Source organism: Propithecus coquereli, unplaced genomic scaffold (genome assembly GCF_000956105.1).
Source record: "Propithecus coquereli isolate 6110/MARCELLA unplaced genomic scaffold, Pcoq_1.0 Scaffold86, whole genome shotgun sequence".
NCBI classification, from domain to species: Eukaryota; Metazoa; Chordata; class Mammalia; order Primates; family Indriidae; genus Propithecus; species Propithecus coquereli.
The window spans coordinates 5,372,964-5,379,964 of record NW_012154840.1 but is presented as its reverse complement, the minus strand read 5'-3'; the positions used below and the strand labels follow the sequence as shown (position 1 = coordinate 5,379,964).

Sequence of the window (7,001 nt, the reverse complement as noted above, 5' to 3'; positions counted from 1 at the left end):
TTCCTAGGCCCGTCTGTGGCTGCCCCCACCCTGGCCTAGGTACCACGTGCAGCTGCTGCAGGCAGCCCCTCCCTCCTTAGCAGGAGCCGGGAGGGTTGGGGTGCTCAGGAGGTGCAGGCAAGATTGGGGGCTCCAGAACCACAGGGCAGAAGCAGGGCCGGGGGAGGGCTGGGGCCATTCAGCCTCTTGGGCTCCTCACAGCCGATAACCGGGGCATGGGCAGAATGGGGTGAATTAGTCTCCCCATCCTGAGCAGCTGCATCGCCAGCAGACAAGATAAGTGGCAGGGCTATGCCTGTCCTCTCCTGCCCAGGCCAGAATGGGCAGGGGCCCAGGAGGGGGGCCTTCCCAGCTGAGCAGTTCCAAGTAGGTGACAGGGACCTTGCCCTTCTTGTTGCCTCTCTCGCCGATGAGCCAGTCAGGGCCCATGCCAGGCAGGCTGTAGACGGTGATGAGCTCGTCAGCCAGCAGGGCCAGCTCACTGCTGTCGGCAGCCTCATAGTGGTAGAGCACCCCGGCCTTGCGGGTCCCGCTGGCGGGGCGGGGGTGGGAGGGGCACCTCCTCCAGGCAGAGCGCAGCCTCCCCCGGAGGGGCCAGGCTGGCCACAGAGGGCACCACAGGCATAGTGGCCGCAGTGGTGGTAGGTGAGGTGCTGCCCAGGGGTGGGGAGGCGGGCTCTGTGGTGCCAACGAAGGTGCCCGGGAATCTGCCCAGCTGCTGCTGCCAGTCCAGCATAAGGCGGTAGCACTGCGCGTAGTACGTTGTCTGAGACTTGGCGAACTCGTGCAGGCAGCGAGGATGGTTCACGTGAGTGCTGCTGATTCCCTCCAGCAGGAGACGGGTCACTTCTGCCTGCCGGCCAAACTGTCTGGGCCACTCGAAGCTCCTGCTCTGCCTCGTCCACCTCATCATTCCAGAGCGCGGAGGCGCTGGCGGAGACAGTGTAAGTACGAGGTCTGGTCTCCTGAAAGTCAGGCACCGTCGTGGCTTTGGCTTCTGCGGCCTCGGCCCTCTTCGGCCGTGCTCTGCAGGCATCCAAGTCCAAAGGCCGGTTTCGGAGGAGCCGCCTTTCCTTCGAGATCGTCTTCCAGTCCCCTTCCAGGAAGCTTCGCAGGGGAGTGAGGAAGACAACGTACTACGCGCAGTGGGAGTGGTGGGCCCCAGCTCGCTGGCCGCCTCCGCCATATACTGAGCCAGCAGCTCCCGATTGGTGACCCGCGAGGGGACCTTCCTGTCCAGCTTCTCATACAGGAACTCCTCCACTCGGGCACTGGAGTCGGGCTGCAGCAGCGCCTCTGTCTGCCTCGGGATCTTCTCCGTCCAGTTCTTCGTGCTGTCTGCTCCGGCCGGAAGGTTTTCGAAGTGGGCATCAAGCTCGGCCTTCTCGGCCTGGCCAAATTTCTCCTCTGTGAACTAACTGCACCGCCCGGGTGAAGAAGATGCCCGCGTACGATGCCAGCTTCTTCCATGTTGAAGTCCACGGTGCACCCGCACGACCGCCGCGCCCGGCCCGATCGCAGCCGGCAGCCCCGGGCCAGGCCGCCGCACCCCGCCCGCACCCCGCCCGCCTGCTGGCGGGAGACTGCGCTCCTCCGCTCGCCCACCACCCGCAGCCGCCCCAAAAAGAAATTTAAAAGGGAACGAAAAAATGCTCGAGATAAATGAAATAAGAACACAACATACCAAACCTTGTGGTATACAGCAAAAACAGTTATAAGAGGGAAGTTTATAGCAATAAATACGTACATCAAAAGAGAAAGATTCCAAATAAACAAGCTAATATTACATGTCAAAGAACTAGAAAAACAAGAACAAACTAAGCCCAAAATTAGCAGAAGGAAGGAAATATAAAGGTCAGAGCTGAAATAAATGAAATAGAGACTACAAAAACAATAGAAAAGATAAACAAAACTAATAAGAGTGTTTTGAAATGATAAACAAAATTAACAAAGTTTTAGCTAAATAAGAAAAAAAGAGAGAAGACTTAATTAACAAAATTAAATCAGAAATGCAAGAGGAGACATTGTATTTGATACCACAGAAATAAAAAGGAGACTGCTATGAATACTTATATGCCAACGATAACCTAGAAGAAATAGATAAGCTCTTAGACACATGCAACCTTCAATATCATGAAGAAATTAAAAATCTAAACAGACCAATAATGAGTAAGGAAATTGAGTCAGTAGGAAAAAGTCTCCCATCAAAGTAAAGCCCAGGACCTGATGTCTTCACTGCTGAATTTTACCAAACATTTAAAGAACTAAGACCAACCCTTCTCAAATTCTTCCAAAAGAACTGAAAAAGAAGGAATACTTCCAAACTCATTTTATGAGGCCAACATTACCATGATACAAAAGCCAGACAAGGACACTACACATATAAAAAATTACAGGCCAATATGCCCAATGAACATAAATGCAAAAATCCTCAACAAATTACTAGCAAACCAAAGTCAATGGCACATTATAAGTATTATTCATGATGTTCAAGTGGAATTTATCCCCAGGATGCAAAGACAGTTTGATATATGTAAATCTGTAAACATGATATGGCACATTAACAGAATGAAAGACAAAAATTATATGATCATCTCCATAAATCCATAAAAAGCATTTGACAAAATTTAACATCCTTTCATGATAAAAATTCTCAACAAATTAGGTATGGAAGGAATGTATTTCAGTTCAATAAAGGCCATATATTACAAACCCACAGATAACATTATAGTCAATGGTTAAAAGTTGAAAGCCTTTAAGATCAGTAACAAGACAAGAATGGCCACTCTTGCCACTTCTATTCAACATAGTACTGAAAATCCTAGCCAGAGCAGTTAGGCAAGAGAAAGAAATAAGATGCATCCAAATTAGAAAAGAAGAAGTTAAATTGTCCATTTGCAGACAACAGGATCTTGTAAATAAAAAGCCCTAAAGACTCTATCGAAAAACTCTTAGAATTGATAAATAAATTCAGTAAAGCTGTAGGATATAAAATCAACATACAAAATTAGTAGCATTTCTATACATTAACAACAAAGTATCCAAAATGAAATCAAGAAAACAATCACATTTATAATACATAAAAAATTAGGATTCAATTAAACCAAGGAGATTAAAGACTTACACAGTGAAAAGTATAAAACATGGATGAGAGAAATTGAAGACACAAATAAATGGAAAGATACCCCATGCTTAATATTGCTAAAATTTCCATACTATGCAAAGCAAGCTACAGATTCAATGCAATCCCTACCAAGATTTCAATGACATTTTTCACAGAAATAGAAAAAATAATCCTAAAATTTATATGAAACCACAAACAAGCCCAAATAGCCACAGGAATCCTGAGCAAAAAGAACAAAGCTGGAGACATAACACTACTTGACTTCAAAATATATTACAAAGGTACAGTAATCAAAACATCATGGTATTGGCATGAAAACAGACACACAGACCAATGGAACAGAAGTGAGAGCCCCAAAATAAATCCACACATTTTCAGTCAATTGATTTTTGACAAAAGTGTCAAGAATGCACAATGGGGAAAAGAGAGTCTCTGTGATAAACAGTGTTGGGACAACTGGATATACACATGCAGAAGAATGAAATTAGATCTTTATCTCACACCATATACAAAAATCAACTCAAAATGGATAAAAGACCTAAATGTAAGACCTGAAGCTATAACACTACTAGAATAAAACATAGGGGGAAAACTTCATGACATTGGTGTGGGCAAAGATTTTTTGGCTATGAATCCCAAAACACAGGCAACAAAAGCAAAGATAGGTAAACGACATTATATCAAACTAAAAAGCTTCTGTACAACCAAGGAAACAATTGACAGAGTGAAGAGACAACTTACAGAATGGGAGAAAATATTGCAAATCGCACATCTGAGAAGGGGTTAACATCCAAAATACATAAGCAACTTAAACAACTCAATAGTAAGAAAACAAATAATTTGATTAAAAAGTGGACAAGAGGCCAGGCAGAGCAAGAAGATTGAATAGAACCCTCCAGTGATTGTCTCCCTGCAGGAACACCAAATTGAACAACTATGCACACAAGAAAGCACCTTCATATAAACCAAAAATCAAGTGGTGATCACAGCACTTGGCTTTAACATTATATCAGAGCAAGAGGCACTGAAGAGGGTAGAAAAGACAGTCTTTCATTTCCTGCACTATCCCTTACCTATCCCCTACCCCCACCCCAGCACCACACCAGTGCCGGGTGGAAAGAGAATACGTGTGCTTGGGGAAGGGAGAGTGAAGTGATTGTGGGAATTTGCATTGGAACTCAGGGCCACCCTGTCACAGGACAACACAACACTGGGCAGAATTCTGCCAGTGTCCATGGAGGGAGCATTTAGATTAGCCCTGGCCAAAGGGGAATTCTCCTCACCAATGGTAGAAACCTGAGTTCTGGCTGGCTTCATCACCAGCTGAACAAAAGTGGCCTGGGACCCAGAATGAACTTGCAAGGCAATCAGGCAACAAAGACAGCAAGCCTTGGGCAATTTCTGTGGCCAAAGGAGTGCCTGTGTTACCCCTCCCCCAACTCCAGGCAGTGCAGCTTGGAGAGTCTTCTTCCACTTGGGGAAAGGAAAGAGAAGAGTATAGATGACTGTCTTGCAACTAGGGTACAAGCACAGTCACAGTAAAAAGGAAAACAAAAAGTACCAAGAAGATTCCTGAAACCCCTGATCCCAGGCCTTACCTCCTGGACAGCATTTTTAGACCCATACTGGGCCAGAAGGGAACCTGCTGACCTGAAGGGAAGGACCAGTCCTAGCAGGATTCAGCACCTACTGACTAAAGAGCCCTTGGGCATTGAATAAACATCAGAGGCAGCAGTCGCCATGGGCTTTAGGTGAGACCTAGCTGGGTTCAGGTATGACCCAGCCCAGTCCCAGCTCTGGTGGCCATAAGAGAGTGCTCACATCACTTGTCTCCCAGCTCCAGGCAGCCGAGCATGCAGAGTGAGACTCCTTTGGTTTGGGGGGAAGTGAGGGAAGAGAGAGAGAGAGAGACACTTTGCCTAGTAATCCAGAGAATTCACCCATATCTTACCCAAGTCTACCAAGGTGGTACCACCAGGAGTCTGCAAGAGTCACAGTATTACTGGGCCTGGGGTGCCCCCTAGTGTTGATACAGCTGCAGTGACCAAAGACTTAGATCACAATACTCAATTGCCTTTGAATACCAGGAAAGCCTTCTCAAAAAAGATGGGTCCAAATAAGCCTAGACTGCAAAGATTAAAATAAATATATAACTCTTCAATGCCCAGACATTGCCAAATATCCACAAGAATCAAGAACATCCAGGAAAACATGACCTCATCAAACAAAGTAAATACAGTACCAGCGACCAATCTCAGAGTGATGTAGATATCTGACCATTCAGAGCATTTAAAATAGCTGTTCTGAAGAAGCTCTATGAACCTCAATACACAGAAGTAATACAGAAGTCTATCAGAGAAATTTAAGAAAGAAATTGAAATGATAAAAAAGATCAAGCAAAAATTCTGGAGCTGAAAAGTTCAATTGACAAACTGAAAAATGCATCAGAGTCTCTCAACAGTAGAAATGATCAAGCAGAAGAAAGAATTAGTGAGCTTGAAGACAGACTATATGAAAATACACAGAAGAGAAAAAAGAAAAAAGAATGAAGCACACTTACAAGATCTAGAAAAGAGCTGCAAAAAGGCAAATCTAAGAGTTATTGGCCTTAAAGAGGAGATAGAGAGAGAGAGAGAGAGAGAGAGAGAGAGAGAGAGAGAGGTTGAGGTAGAAAGTTTATTCAAAGAAATAATAACAGAGAACTTTCCAAAACTAGAGGAAGATATTAATATTCAGGTACAAGAAGGTCATAGAACATTAAGCAGATTTAACCCAAACAAGACTTCCTTGAGGCATTTCATAATCAAGATCCTAAAGGTCATAGATAAAGAAAGGGACCTAAGGGAAACAAGAAAAAAGAAAAAACTTGACATATAAAAGAGCTCCAGTACATTTGGCAGCAGACTTCTCAGTGGAAATCTTACAGGCCAAGAGAGAAGGGCATAACATATTCAAAGTGCTGAAGGAAAAAAAACCATTAATCCTAGATATTATATCCTGCAAAAATATCCTCTAAACATGAAGGAGATATAAAGACTTTCCCAGACAAACAAAAGCTGAGAGATTTCATCAACATTAGACCCTGCCCTACAAGAAATGCTAAAGGGAATTATTCAATTTAAAAGAAAAGGACATTAATTAACAATAATAAATCATTCGAAGTATAAAACTCACTGGTAACAGTAAGTACATAAACAAATACAGGATACTCTATTACTATAATTGCAGTGTGTAAACCACTTATGCCTTGAGTAGGAAGGCTAAAAGACAAACCTATCGAAAGTAATAAGTTAAACAACTTTTTAAGAGACAGATAGTATAAAAAGATATAAACAGAAACAAAAGTCAAAACGTGGAGGGAGATGGAGTAAAGGGTAGAATTTCTTTTAGCTTTCTCTTTGCTTGTTTGTTTGGTTTTTTTGTAAGCAGAGTTAAGTTGTCATTTGTTTAAAATAATTGGTTATAAAATGTTTTTTGCAAACCCCATGGTAACCTCAAATCAAAAACACACAATACATACACAAAAAATGAAAAGCAAGAAATTAAAACACACTACCAGAGAAAATCCCACTTTTACACAAGGGACAACAGAAAGGAAAAAATAAGAGAGGACCACAAAGTGGGCAGAAATCAAATAACCACATGGCAGTAGTATATCCTTACTTATCAATAATAACATCAAATATAAATGGTCTAAATTCTCCAATCAAAAGACAGTGTGTATACACTGTTGGTAGGACTGCAAATTGTTACAGCCTCTATGGAAAGCAGTATGGTGATTTCTCAAAGATCTAAAAGTAGACCTATCATTCAATCCAGCAATCCCACTGCTGGGTATCTACTTAAAGGAAAAGAATTCTTTTTATCAAAAAGATAT

The 7,001-nt window shown here is 43.2% G+C and overlaps 1 pseudogene; it reads right to left on the bottom strand.

Annotated features, from left to right (window-relative positions):
• Positions 1-234: 234 nt before the first annotated feature.
• The window catches only part of LOC105826155, a 31,407-nt pseudogene continuing 24,640 nt past the window's right edge, over positions 235-7,001 (bottom strand).